The sequence below is a fragment of the Papio anubis genome, chromosome 3 (genome assembly GCF_008728515.1).
Source record: "Papio anubis isolate 15944 chromosome 3, Panubis1.0, whole genome shotgun sequence".
NCBI classification, from domain to species: Eukaryota; Metazoa; Chordata; class Mammalia; order Primates; family Cercopithecidae; genus Papio; species Papio anubis.
In genome coordinates this window covers 30,262,067-30,277,779 of record NC_044978.1, presented here as the reverse complement: position 1 = coordinate 30,277,779, position 15,713 = coordinate 30,262,067, and positions in this window count along the sequence as shown.

The following is a 15,713-nucleotide window of genomic DNA, read 5'->3' as shown; positions in this document are numbered from 1 at the left end:
CTTATTCCCAGGCTGGAGTACAGTGGCACAATCTCAGCTCACTGCAACCTCCGCCTCCCGGGTTCAAGCAATTCTCCTGCCTCAGTCTCCCGAGTAGCTGGAATTACAGGTGCCCACCACCATGCCCAGCTAATTTTTTTTTTTTTTTTTCTGGAGTCTTGCTCTGTCGCCCATGCTGGAGTGCAGTGGTGCGATCTGGGCTCACTGCAAGCTCCACCTCCCGGGTTCAAGTCTTTCTCCTGCCTCAGCCTAACGAGTAGCTGGGACTACATACAGGTGCCGGCCACCATGCCCGGCTAATTTTTTTGTATTTTTATAGAGACGGGGTTTCACAGTGTTAGCCAGGATGGTCTCGATCCCCTGACCTTGTGATCCGACCGCCTCGGCCTCTCAAAGTGCTGGGATTACAGGTGTGAGCCACCGCGCCCGGCCAATTTTTTGTATTTTTAATAGAGATGGGGTTCACCATGTTGGCCAGGCTGGTCTTGAACTCCTGACCTCAAGTGATCCACCCGCCTCAACCTCTCAAAGTGCCAGGATTACAGGTGTGAGCCACCACACCTGGCAATTCTGTGATTTTTAATGTGTGTATAGTCATGTCACCACTGTAACCACAATCAAGACTAAGACATTTTCATTGCCCTGAAAAGGTCCCTTGTGCTTTTTTGTAGTCAGTCCTCTCCGTCTAGCCTGCCTCTGGCAACCAGTGATCTGATTTCTATCCCTATAGTTTTACCAGCCTTGTACTGTATATAGGGTCATATAGTGTACAGTCTTTTTTGCATGACTTTTTTCACTAAGCATAAGCTTTTGAGATTCAGCCATACTGTTGTATGTATCAATGGTTTGCTTCTTTTTATTGCTGAATAGTATTTCATTATATGGATGTACCAAAATTTGTTCATTCTTTCTCCAAGTGATGAATGTTTAGATTGCCTCTAGTTTTTGGCAGTTATGAATGAAGCTGCTATAAGTGTTCATATATAGTATTAATATGGACATATGTTTTCCTTTTTCTTGATAAATACCTAAATGTGAGATTCTTAGGATATATGATAAGTGTATGTTTAACTTTATGAGCAACTAACAAACTCCTTCCCAAAGCAACTATATCGTATTTTATTTCTACCTGCAATGTACAAAAGTTTCAATTCTGCATCCTCATCAGCACTTACACGTGTCAGTTTTATTTTGTAAGCCATCTTATAGGTGTGTGATGGATAGGCGTGTGATGGTATTTAATTCTGTAATTTAGAAACAACTTTATTGAGATATCATTCACATACCATACAATTCACCCATTTAAAGTATATAATCAATGGTTTTTAGTATATTCCTGGATATACGCAACCATCATCGCAATCAACTTTAGGACATTTTATCAGTCTCAAAAAGAAAATTCCTATACCCTCATCCTCTATCCCTTCTGTCCTAAGCACCTACCAGTTTACTGTCTGTCTATATATTTTCCTATTCTGGACATTTCATGTAAATAGTTTATATGTGGTCTTTGGAACTGGCTTCTTTGATTTAGCATGTTTTCAAGATTCATCCATGTTGTAGTATATATCGGCAGTTCATTTCTTTCGTTTTTTTTTTTCCTTTGTTTTTTGAGACGGAGTCTCACTCTGTTGCCCAGGCTGGAGTGCAGTGGTGTGATTATGGCTCACTGCAGCTTTGACCTTCCAGGCTCAAGTGATTCTCCTGTTTCAGCCTCCTGAGTAGCTGGTACTATAGGTGTGTGCCACCATGCCCAGCTAATTTTTGTATTTTTTTGTAGAGATGTTGTTTCACCATATTGCCCAAGCTGGTGTTGAACTTTTGTACTCAAGCAATCCTCCCACCTCGGCCTCCCAAAGTGCTGGGATTACAGGCGTGAGTCACTGTGCCTGGCCCAGTTCATTTCTTTTTGTGGACAAGTAATATTCCATTATATAGATAATACTGCGTTTTGTGTATCCATTCATCAGTTGACGAACATTGGGTTGTTTCTACCTTTTGGCTCTTATGAATGATGCTGTTATAAACATTCATGTACAGGATTGCAGTTCCTTTAATCATTAACAGTGAAAACCTTTCATATATTTACTTTCCATCCGTATCTCTTTGGTGAAGTTCTTTTCAAATATTTTGCCCCCACTTTAATTTCTTTCTTTTCTTTTTTTGAGATGGAGTTTCACTCTTTTCACCCAGGCTGGAGTACAATGGCATGATCTCGGCTCACTGCAACCTCCATCTCCCGGGTTCAAGCAATTCTCCAGCCTCAGCCTCCTGAGTAGCTGGGATTACAGGTGCCCCACCACTATATCTGGCCAATTTCTGTATTTTTAGAGAGATGGGGTTTCACCATGTTGACTAGGCTGGTCTCAAACTCTCGACCTCAGGTAATCTGTCTGCCTTGGCCTCCCAAAGCGCTGGGATTACAGGCGTGAGTCACTGTGCCTGGCCTTAATTCCTTGTTTTGAAATAAATTTAGATTTACAGAAAAGTTGCCAAAATAGTACAGAGAGTTTCCATATGTATACCTGACACTCAGGTTCTCCTGCTGTTAATAATTTAGGTACATTTGTCAAAAGTAAGAAATTAATATTGAATCAATACCATTAGCTGCAGACTTTTATTTGGATTTTGCTAGATTTTCCACTCATGTTTTCTTTTTCTTCAGGATACAGTCCAGGTGTACTATATTGCATTTAGCATTTTTAAAAATGTGGTTGTTTTTCCTTGAGTTGTGAGAGTTCTTTATATGTTCTGGATACAAGCACTTTATTAAATGCCACTTTTTCACTTGGCACAGTTCTCCAAAGTAATTTTATTAGTAGTAGAATCATTATTCATGTTAGATTTGGGTGTGAAAGAAAGAAGACTTAAGGATGACTTGAAAGTTTCTGGATGGCTGGGGATGTTAATTATTGGAGAAAAGGACTTCAGGAAGACCAGGTTTGATTAAGACAGTGAACAGTGGGTGGTGCTGGTGGTGGTAGTGATTAAGAGCTTAGTTTAGAACAAGGAGAGTTTGAGATGCTTATTTGTAATCCAGAGAGGAGTTGTCCAGTAAATACCGTAGTTTGGACTTCACTGGTTAGGGATTTAAGGTTACTATGCTTTTTAACTACTATTTGACATCTATGTATAGGTAGATGTCTTTATTTTCTCTAAACAATGTGAATGCCTAGCACACTACTTGACATGCTAGAAGTGTTTAATGTTGAATATGTTGAATTGAATTGAAATGTAAATTTCAGTTCTGTTTTCTATAATGAGATATTTTACTGTAATAATAGTTTCTGGTGTTTGAAGTGTACATTATTTTCTTTCAACTGAACTTGAATATAATATACTTTTATCAAGTCATGAGAAAGTTTGATAACCTTTTTCTTAAGCAATAATTTTTGGAAATGTGTAGACATTAAAAAAATAGAGCCTGTCCCTGAACTGGCTACTGTCCCCTGAAGCCTATATTCCTGACCACTGTGAAAAGTGCCATCCTTGATCCTAGGCTTCCTGTCCTTAATGGCCATTGGTTGCTAATGCTAAAACTGTGTAAGAAGGTAACTTTGTAATCATCATAGGTTATTTGTAAACAGAAAAGGTGGGGGGGTTGGTAGTAACTGTATTTTGGCTCTGTTCAGTGGGCCTAGAAATTTATTTGACTACATTTAACGCTCTTTTGAAACTTACCTTAGTTTAAGGAGTTTACTGTATTAGTCTATTTGGGCTGCCATAACAAAATACCATAGATGCGGTGGCGTAAACAACATAAATTTATTTTCTCACAGTCTTGGAGGCTAGAGGTCCAAGAATAAGGTTCTGGTCAGTTCATTTTCTGGTGAAGGCCTGCTCCTGGCCTGCAGACTGCTTTCCTGCTATGTCCTCACACAGCCTTTCCTCTGCTCGTAGGAGGAGAAATGGAGGAGGAGCAGAGGGAGAGAGCAGGTGCTCTGTCTCTCCTCTCATATAAGAACACCAGTCCAACTGGACCAGGGCCCCTCCCTTATGATCTCATCCAACCTTGATTACCTCCCAGAGGCCTCCATCTCCGAGTACTATCACGTTGGGATTAGGGCTTTAATATATGAATTTTAGGGGAATACAGTTTAATCTATAACATGTAACCATAGTAGCATCTTTAATACTGGGGTTATTTTGCACTTTTGTGTATGAGAGAGAATAAAGAACACACCTTTTAAGGTATTTATACCTGAGGTATCATTCTAGGAAATGAGAATGAGTTTATGAAAAATAAAAGCAAAAAAAAAAAAAAAAATCCTGCAAAGATTTAAACTTACTGGGAAGGGAGGTTTAAATTTCTGAAATGCTTACATGGTAGAATATTTTAAAAATTAAAAATACATGTAACTCATTAACCTGTAAGCACAAAGAGTAACTGTAATTCTTTGAAAACGTTTCTTTATCCTGTTTGAATTGATTTAATGAGTTAAAAAATTGGTGACTTGTAATTAGCTTTCAACTAATGTGCTAGGGTTCTTAAATTCGTTTCTTGAGTGGGATAAATGTGTCCACATAAGATTTTATTGCATTATTAATTTTCATGGTATAATTGACTTTCACACAGACTGAGTTACTAATTAGTATAATGTTAATGGATATGGTTTAATTTTACATCATGTGGCCTGATACACAAGCTTTCTCTAAGAAAGTATTGGGATGAGAAGTATCTCCTTAGAGATTTTACATTGGTACCAGTTTTATACCACCCCTACATTGCTGAAAGGAGCTCTGATTTGAAATGGATGGAGATACACAGACACACACACATATGCGTGTAAGATGGGTATCTATACCCAAAACATCTAAAAAGCACTGATATCGACTATTTTTCCTTTTTGATAGAAGGTAGAAAAGTATAAAGTTTATGTTTTAGTGTGTCCAAGTTATCCAGCTAAAGTTACTAATACTGATGCATTTGGTTTGGTAATAGTTTTCACTGCCACATTGAATAAAACTTTATCTCTTTCAGCTTTGACATTTAAACAGGTGTAGGGAGAGGTAAGAATAATTTCATACCTTAGGCTAAATTTTAAGAGAATTTTACTCTGTTCATATCTCTTTGGCTTGAGTAAATAGATGGTACTAAATAAGTGAAATGATCCCTTGTGGTGGGTTAATTGATTCATTTGGGAAGTACAGAGATCCATGTGAAAGAATATGATTTCTACATTGGGGAATTTTTTTTTTAATGATGTAGACAAGATAATTTTGAAATTATATATTGAGTTTGGGTGATTGAAAGAATTAGGAAATGTGTAATAATCTTAAAGCATATTTTTTTGTCTACTTGTTTACCTCACTGACGCATAAAACTCTTCTCTGATACCATTTGAACCAAAAATTACAGAACAAGGATACCAGTCATGTACTCCTAAATTATAGTTAGTTTATATGCACTGGAAGGATGCCCAACTTTACTACCATGTGAGGGAAACTTCTGGGGACAGTAATGAATTGAAATAGGTAAAGCAGAAGAATAATGTAAATTTTCCATGAAATAGAGTCTCAGGCAACTTGGTGCATCTGACTAGGTAACATTTTCAGTGAATGGGTGAATATGGCATAAGTCATAATTGTGTAAAGCTCTAGGAAAGGCACATTTGCACACTTGAGGCCCTTGGTCGCATGTCAGATACTTTTGAGCACACCTACTGTGTGTGTATGGCACTGTGTTGCCAAGTACGTTGGGATACACAGATTGGTAAGGCATAGTGCAGGGAACTCACAGTCCAGTGAGGGCGGTACCCATAGGTGAAGAATTCATACCACAGCGTGGAAGTGCAATGATGAAGCTGTGTGGAAAAGGGTGAAAGAAACTTGGATATGCATGGGTCAGATGACAGACTCCATAACTGTTTCCATTAACAGGATTGTTGCTTCCCCAGCAGCCTCTTCTATACAGTTTCTTCAGTCTCATTTTAGGTCATATTTCTGTTAATACTTATGGCTTGGAGAAGGGCATCCTATTTAATGTGAGACACACATCTGAAGCACAGAATGAAAAATAAAAACCTTAGGCATTTTGAGCAGTATTTCCTTTACCTGTCATGTATACAGCCTGCTCCAAAATACATGGAGTGTGGTATTGGAGAAATCTAAAAACAAAACAAAACAAAACACAGAGCACTTTAAAATTTTTTCCTTAAAGGTTATTATGGTAATTTTAAATCCTGAAATATAATTATTACAGGGATATTAAGCTCAAAATTATTCTAAAGTTATCTTTCGTTAAATGTGGTTTGTTAAAAGATTTCCCATTGTTCAGTATTAGTAAGTGGACAGTGAACAAAGAGGACAGATTTTTGTCAAGCATAAACAACTTTTGCATCCTGTTTATTAAATAGAAAATACCTCAGTGAATGTCTGTGCTAAAAATAGATTCCTTCAGATTTTTAGTTTTGTCCTATTAGGGGTGGAGTCATTGAACAAGAAGAAAGGCATCCAGTAAACAGGAATTGTGTGCTAAGAGGTAGATTTTGCAAGGGAAATGGAGGCTTATGCGCTCAGAATTTGAGTTATACCATTTCACCATTATGAGTACCTTTTTAAGAATGTTAGATTTAATGGAGTGCTAAATGGTCTATTTCATTACTGCTATGAATGATAAATTATCTTGACTAGGACTGTATGTTGCAGAATAAAGTTTTGAAAGTTGACAGTGGTGTTTTCTCAGATTCATTCATTATCATGTTTAGCTTGATGTTCTCAATGTTTTATACTGTTAGGAGGTAATTTTCCATTTTGGGTAGAAATAGTTTTAGTGTAGTTAAATATGGTTAGTATAGATTCAGTAATTTAGTATAGCCATTTGTTTTTACATTTGCATATATGTATTCAAGAAAGTTTGAAAATGAGAGGTATAATATTAAAAAATTACTCTTCCCCTCCTGGAAATCAAGCAAATAAACAGCAAATGAACCTGAACTTACCTTTCTCTTTTAAAAGCAATTGTTGTTGGAAACTATATATTAATTCCAATGATATTACCATTTCTTAAAAGATATTTTTTGGGATGTCTCTTTGTAGTTGCCAGGTGTGAGGTTGCATGTGACAGCTTTAAATGTTACAAGTATCAGAGAATTCAGGATTTGCTATGGGCTGTGGAAATATAGAAGTAAATAACCAAGGTAATGTAGAAGACTGTTCTAATTATGGGGGATCAAGATGAGGAAAGGTTCTCAGTGACAACTCTCTAGTAGACAAAGAAGTAGGAAATGAAATCAACAAGACCAGCTTGTTATTTAGCAGATGGGGCCTGGGAGGACAGAATTTAACATTGATAACGCCAATTTAATGTTTCATGAAAGATTGTGTAAGCAATAATGTTGAATCTTTGTAAGCCAAACATTTTTTTCTGAATTTTTAAAATTTTTTTTTTATTTTTTATTTTTTTATTTATTGTTGAGACAGAGTCTCACTAAAAAGAAGAGAAATTTTTTTAGAGACAGAGTCTCACTCTGTTGCCCAGGCTGGAGTGTAGTGGCGCGATCTCAGCTCACTGTAACCTCTGTCTTCTCGGTTTGAGTGATTCTCCTGCCTCGGCCTCCGGAATAGCTGGGACTGCAGGTGCCTGCCACCTCGCCTGGCTAATATTTGTATTTTTAGTAGAGATGGGGTTGAGCTCAAGTGATCCCCCCGCCTCAGCCTCCCAAAGTGCTGAGATTAGAGGTGTGAGACACTGTGCCTGCCCTAAAAATATTTTTTAAAAATAAAAAATACAAACACTTTGCAACCCAGTCTAAAACAGCATAAGAGAAAGTTTCCCTCCTGTATACTACTGTTCCAAATTTCCTAATTTCTTTTTATATACTTGAATGAAAATTTTTATAATCCTATCAGGATATTTAGGTATATTTTGTAAGTTAAACAAATGGAATCATTTCATACACATAGTTCTTGCCTTTTCTTTTAAATATTTCCACGAGATGATTCAGAGGTCAGCCTCATTCTGTCCAGCAGCACAGTATTCCCCTGGATACCTCATTATTTATCTTAGCAGTCCCAAAGGATGAACATTTAGTGTGTTTCCCGATTCCGTGTCCCCTTACACATAGTACTGTGGTGAATATCATTATATGTGTGTGTGTGTGTGTGTTTGTAGATGCTTTTTGTGAGTAGGTGCATAAATTAGGTCCCCGGTAGTGGAATTACGGAGACTAAGTGTGTGTGTGTGTATATACATATTTATATATATAAACATTTATATATATATATATTTTTTTAACATTTTGGTAGTTATTGCCAAATGGCTCATTGAAAAGGCTGTACCAGTTTATATTTCCACCAACAGTGTATAAAAAGTCCATGCCAGCGATGGATTTTCATTAAACTTTACCACTTTTGCCAATCTGAGAAGTGAAAAATTGTATCAGTCTTTAAATAACATTTCTTTGATTCTGAGTGAGGCTGAACATATTTTTATGTGGTTAGTGGCCAGTATTAAAGATAATTTTAACCAGTTTTACATTTACTTCAGTTATAAATAATTAATATTAAGTGGCGAGACAGGCTCAACAAATAAATGGCACCAGAAAACCTCACCCATCTGTAACATAAGAGAAGTATCTCAGTGTATCACTGTTGTTGGAGGCATACGTGCAGAATGAAAGACAAAGCAAATTCCCCTGTACCTTCTGAGTATGTGTGACCAAATGTCTTTTCTATGTTGTGTACATCTAAGATTCTAGGAATAGCAATTTTATCTTTATTTAAATAATGTTATCTAGAACAATTGAAAAAATTATTTAATTTGGGTATTTTTTTTTTTGACTTGGAAAGTAAGAAGTACCCTAATGTCACTCAGAACATTAAAAATGTTGAAAATGTCTTTATTCTTTCTTCTGTTTTTGTTGTAGTCAGAAGTTAATGGATTTATAGCTTTGACAAAATGAGGAACATTTTTCTTGTGTATATTAAACCTCGATTGATTTCTGACAAAACCAATAAGCAATTTATTTGGAGTATTTGAAAATAAATTATAGGATGAAAGAATCCTACTAGTACGTTGGCAAGTGGATGGGACCAGATGATCAAATATTTCATTTCTATGTCTACATTTCATGAGTCAGTTTCACACAACAGCTGCTGTGGGGGAAGGGTTGACTTACCAGAATACTTCATGGTTTATTTTTTTAAAAAATGAAATTCATTTGGATATGAATGGGTAAACCAAGAAAGTTTATTGCTAATATGTAAAAATATATAAATAAAATAAAGATAAATATAAAAAAAATTTTTAACATATCATTCTAAAAAAAGCCTTTAAAATTTTTCTTTTCAGTTTAAATTAGAGAAAGCAATGGTTAATTTTAAAATCTTCTTGCTTATAAATAGTATGAGTAGCAAATATTTGTTGGATAGTTTCTGTGTGCCAGGCCCTGTGTTAAACATTTCACCTGTATTATGTATTGGACACATTATTTCCATTTTTCAGAAGAGGCTTTGAAAGTGCAGTTGATTTGTCAGGGCTGACACAGATGGTATGTGGAAGAACTAGTGGTATGATCCAGGGACTCTGGTTCTAAAACTTGTGCTCTTAAGCATTGTGTTAGAATGACTCCAAGTAATCAAGAAGAACAAATATAATTTGTGAATTGAGCTTATCTCACTAAAAACCTGCGTTTTTAAAACATTAATAAACTTCCTTGAGTAATTTTAAGCATTAAGAAGAAATTAGTTGCTGGGCTTGGTGGCATGCACCTGTAGTCTCAGTTTCTTGTGACGCTGAAAATCACTTGAGCTCAGGAGTTCCAGGCTGTATTGTATGATGATCGCTCCCGTGCATAGCTACTGCACTCCACACTGGGCAATACAGTGAGACCATGTCTCTTTAACAGCAACCATCACCACCAAAAAAAAAAAAAACCCTTTATTTTTTTCTTTTCTACAATAAATTTCCTCTAATTTTGTTTTTGGTTTAGGTCTTAATCTTCCCTAGTTTGGGTTCCAAAGATCTGTGGAAACTCACACGATAGATGGAAACTTGTAAAAGTGAGAAGCACATAAAAATATTTATTTGGAATGTTTATTTTATAAATCTTATGGTATATTCAAGGAGAATATATTTTCTCACAGCAAATATTCCACTGGGCCCATACCTGCCAATTAATAAAAGGAGGATTTGTAATACCATGTGATATAATGTAGTTTATTTTGACTGAGAACTTGGATCAAATGTAATTTTTTCTTCTTTTTAACAGCTGCAGGGATATACACTTAAGGCTCTGGGTAAGAGCTGGATCAAATGTTACATGGTTGCTTTAAAGTTGATACTTAATGGGGAGTTGAACGGAATAGGTGTTTCTGGCGTTTTTTGAATGAGCAGGGTGCTTTAGAGGAAAAATGTCTCCTCTGACTCTGAGCAAATGCCTGCCTTTTTGACAGATCATGTTGCCATGGAGAAGTATATAGTCTATAAATTGTAACTTGCAGTAACAGGCAAGAATATGGCATTGGGTTGTCATGTGGGGCTGTGAGAACAGAGTGAGTCCAGATGTATATAGTCAGTTTGTTCAGAGATGTTATTTTACAGTAGCCAGGTGCCCACTGGTCTTTCTATAATCTCTTTTTCTCATAATCTTTTTTCCTGTCTATGTGTATATGTCTGACATAGGATCAGTGAAACCGTGTAAGTAACTCTTTCCCTTCTTTAGTCTCATAGTCTTCCCTTTAGAGCAAATCACTGTTGAAAATTTGGTGGGTGTCCTTCCAATCCATGTTTTTAATTCCTTTACTCTCTGTATAGCTGCGTAACCACAGTTTTGTGTTTTTTAAAGTTCATCCGAATACCATCATCCTTCATATATCATTCTGCAACCTACCTTAGTCTTACTGTATTTTTTGAGGTCTCTTCATGTTGACATTAATCAGGTTCATTTATTTTAGTTGGTCATAGTATTCCATTGTACTGCATTTGATCTAGTCCCTTAGTAACAGACTTTTAGATGTTTTCTTTTTGTATTTCTGTGTAACTCTTCAGTTCCATTTGTTCCTGTCCTTTCTGTGGTGTTGCGTATAGGAACTCAGTACATACTTACTTGACTTTATTTTGATTTGACTAAAGCTAGGTCATGAGCTATGAAGCTATCCTTCATCTGTTTCAGTTCTTTCAGATTGTCTCAGTTCAGTTTATTTTTAATCGTTTTAGGTACTTTCCAGTCATTCGTTCTCATCACATGTTTACTCTGTTGAACTGTGATATGTATTACCCATGTACTTGTAGCCTGGCTAGGTTTTGGGATGTAATTGTCTTTTCGAGATATGGATTTTTTTCCAGAAATTATAAGTAACAGCATTGCTGTTGCAAGAAGCTGCCTTGTAACATCTTTGATGGCTCTAGGAATTATAGAGAAAGCATAGCTCTAACCTTTTAAGTACTTTTGATCATACTCCATTGATGTTTTTGCTTATTAAACAACTTGCTTTTTAATTTTTTTCTTTCTTTCTTTTTTTGGAGACGGTGTCATCCCATTGCCCAGGCTGAAGTGCAGAGGTATGATCACAGCTCACTGCAGCCTCTGCCTTCCTAGGCTCAGGTGATTCTCCCACCTCAGCCTCCCAAAAACCTGGAACTGCAGGCATGCACCAGCACACCTGGCTAATTTTTTGTATAGACAGTATTTCACCATGTTGCCCAGGCTGGTCTCAAACTCCTAGACTCAAGTGATCTGCCTGCCTCAGCTGCCCAAAATGGTGGGATTATAGCCGTGAGCCACTGCACCTGGCCTGTTTTTTCCCCCCCTTTATTATAGTAATACTATTCAGAAAGTAGTGCTGAGGACTCAGTTTGCCCAATACAGTTGTCAAAATACAAGTTATATCAGCGCTTGCTGTCAGATAGAACATAATGCAAGCCACCTGTGTAATTTTTAATTTTCTGGGAGCCACACTATAAAAGGTAAAGTGAAATGGGTAAAATCAATGTTATTTACCCAGTACACCCCAAAACATTGCCATTTCAACATGTGATCTATATAACAGCCTATTGAGATAATTTACATTCCTCTTTTCTTACCAGCTCTTCAAAATCCTAACATATGTTCCCCAGGACCAGCGGCATGTCAAGCATTCCATAGCCAGTGTGTTTAGTGGCTACCATGTTAGATAGTGCAGGTATAGAAAATATATGTTTAAGAGGTATTAGTAAGGATCAGAGTGACTGGGGCTGAGGGGAGGTTTCAGGGAGGAGATGGAGGTACCAAGAGCTGAGCAGATCTAAGCCATCAGGTGCCATGTGGACTGGTTGGAAGAAAACCCAGGTGCATGGCTTAAGCAAAGATGATGTGTGGTGGGAGCAACTCTGGCTTATTCCAGAAACAAGTAGCTGACTTGTCATAGAGGGCTAGATTTCAGAAAAGTGGGAAGGAAGCGTTGATAGGTAAACTGTCACCACTTGATAAGGAGTTGTGGGTGTCGGAGTTTTACGCTGTCTGTATGTATGTATCTTTTTTTTTTTTCTTGATAGAAGGCGGCTTGTCAGGTTTATGAAACTATTCCTTCCATATTTCATGGTTGTCCTTGCAGAGTGAATTATGATTCTGATAAACTATGAGGTCATTGTTATATAATTCTGTGAAATTATATATAAGTTGGATGTTTACCACTGTAAGGAGAATGACTTAAGAGGAATGAGAATGAGTTTACAAAAGCAACAAAAAGTGGAATGTTAGTTGGATGTGCATGTTTAATACTTTGGGTCTAATAGATTATGCCATAAAAAAATCAGAAGTTTCAACTTTAAAACTTTAAAAAGCATGTAAGCTTTTTCTTTTCTTTTCTTTTCTTTTCTTTTTTTTTTTTTTTTTCCTTTTGGTGCAGTATAGGGATTATTAGGATAGTTCCTGGTAAGTTATAAAGCCTAAAGGTTTCAATCTTTGAAGAACTCAGTTAACTGGAGATAAAAGTCATTTGATGACTGCTTGTTATGTGTCAGTATTTATAATTATGTGTATTAATTTAATGCTCAGAAGAACCTAATGAGGTAGATGCTACTACTGTTATTACTATTATCGTGTTACAGATGAAGAAACTGTCTGTCTTATGATACTGTCTGTATATGTAATAATAATCGTATGGAGAGGTGACCTAACTTGTTCAAGGAGGAAGAACTGGGATTTGAATTCAGGCTACCTGGCACCAGAACTAATGCTATTAACTCTGATGCTTCACTGCCTATTGTGGGGACTGACTTAGGTTTCTTCCCTCCCAGCTTTTCTTTGGTATCTAGTCATTTCTCCCCGGCTCTCATAATTTTTAATGTGAAAACATTGGTACAACCTGACTGAAGGAAGGAAGGACCTCATACTGTCTGTACTATCTTTGCAGCCTTTCTGTACTTCCAAAATAAAGTTTTAAAAAAAGAGTCACTATTGACAACCTGTAATTCTCTTCTTTTCTGTTGTTTTTTGTAGAGATGGATTGGTCTCACTTTGTTGCCCTGGCTAGTTTTGAACTCCTGGCATCGAGCACTTCCTCCCCACTGGCCTCCCAAAGTTCTGGGATTACAGGCATGGGCCACAGCGCCAGGCCTCTTTTTTATTTTTGACTTTATTGTTCTATTAACCAGTCTTTTCTTTTTATATGAAACTAAACATTAATGACTGAACATTATTGGATAAAATTATTTGCAGCATAAATGGTACTATCCTTAAAAAACACAAAGAATTTTTACAACTCAAAAAAGCAAACATATTAATATAATGAATAAAGGAAAAAAAGAAATGGTTTAAAGTGTATGAAAAATGATTTTCACTGGAAACTAAACATGCAGTTTGCACAAAATGCCTTTTTTTTTTTTTTTTTTTTTTTTTGGTTTATGAAACTGGAAAAAGTTTATAGAAAGAAGAGGATAATACTCAGTTTTCCTAGGGCTTTGAGGAGACAGACAGGTTAGCCAGCTACCCAAGGTCATACAATATCAAGTGGCAGGGATATATTGTAGCATTGCTTAAAGTTGTAGAAAAAATAGCAAGATATTAAATATTTATAATGAATAGCTTGATAGAGCAAATAAAGAATTTGGAATAAAAGATTATTTTTTAGTTGCTCCTGAAGATATTTTTGGCTAGATGTCAGTGATGAAAGCTGATTACAAAACAGAATGTATACTATAGTTGAATATTCATTTAAAATTACACTCATGTATTCATATACATGTGAGTAGAAATCATCTCCACAGAAAGATTCCAATTGTTGCTTTCTCCTTACTAGGTGTGTGACTTTAGTCAAGATACCTAATCTCTCAGTGCCTTAAGTTTTCTTTGAAGAGATTCCTTTACAGATTTACAGGTAGTTGAAACGATTAAATCGGAGGAAAAGCAAAGAGTTTTTGGCAATGCCTGGCTCACGTGCCTAATAAATAGCCCTCACAGCTGTTTTAAAAAATCTTATTTCTGGCTGAAGAGATTGCAGATAATCTAAAATTTCTTATTTTGTCCTATTCATGTTTAACATTTTCAACAATAGATATCTTTTATTTAAAAGCTAGGAACTGTTTTGTTTTTAGGTTAAAGAGAGCAAAGATAGATTTGATGTCACATTGACATCTAGTATATTAGATCTATATCAGAAATTATTATTATTGCTTACTGAATTGCAAAGTCTAGAGAATCACTCATCTGATGTTGAAAAACAGCCCTTCAACCACATTTACAGTTAATAGTATTCATAAAGAAATAGTAGGTTTTTTTGAATCTTAGTCCCAGTCTTTAAAGTAGATAGTTAGGCAAGGTTCAGTAACTAGGAATAGATGTTGAAAATTGTAAATGCAAGTTTCTTATATTTGTTTTTAGGAAAGTTTTAAAAATTATTTCTTATACTTCGAATCAGGAAGTGTTATGATTCCTTAATAAAGAGAAAGTCAAACTATCAGATTATTTACTAATTTGGGGAGTTGAATATAATGTTTCCAATAATGTTTCCTGATTTTATTTCCGTTTTGCCTTTAAATCCTTTGAAACATCTTACACATACGGTGGTCCATGTTTAACTACTGCCTGTTAAATGCCAACTCTTCTATTTAAAATGGATTTTCACTGTTTTTTTTTTTTTTCATGGCTTTCTTGGAAACCACTCTTGGGATTGCGTGTACTTAAGCATTGAGTTTACAAGTGAATCCAGATTTCATATTACATTTTCTGAATAGTACAGTGTACATTTATCTGCTTATTGGTTGCATTCTGGTGCAACTGTCAAGAACAGGTCTAGAAGAAACAAAACTAAAACTAGTTCTTATGAACACATTTGTTTTATGTAATCTCTTTTTGTAGTCTATTTTATTAAATTTTAATATTTTATAAATGTTTGTTACTTTGTTTATTGGTAAAAGGATGTTGTGGACAAATTATTTTTTGGGTCCAAATTAAACTTGGATTAAACAAGTTTATTATTTACTGCAAGCATTTTTTGAGCCCTTCTTCTAATCTGCATCTTGCCTCTCTAAGGCCAGAGAGGCTAGAATGTATGTTTCCCAAAATCGATTGACTTGACTAAGCCACTCTTTTGCATAACTGTCATGAAACACATTCTGGGAAATAACTGTTCTAAATAAAAATACAGAAAGAGGGCAGAAGATAAAGCTGAAATATTTATTCATTGAATAAAAAATGAAACTGGCACTTAAAACCATTGCTTTTTGTGGACACAGATTTAAAGGTTTAGTTTTTTGTTTGTTTGCTTTGTTGAGACAGAGTCTCGCTCTGTTG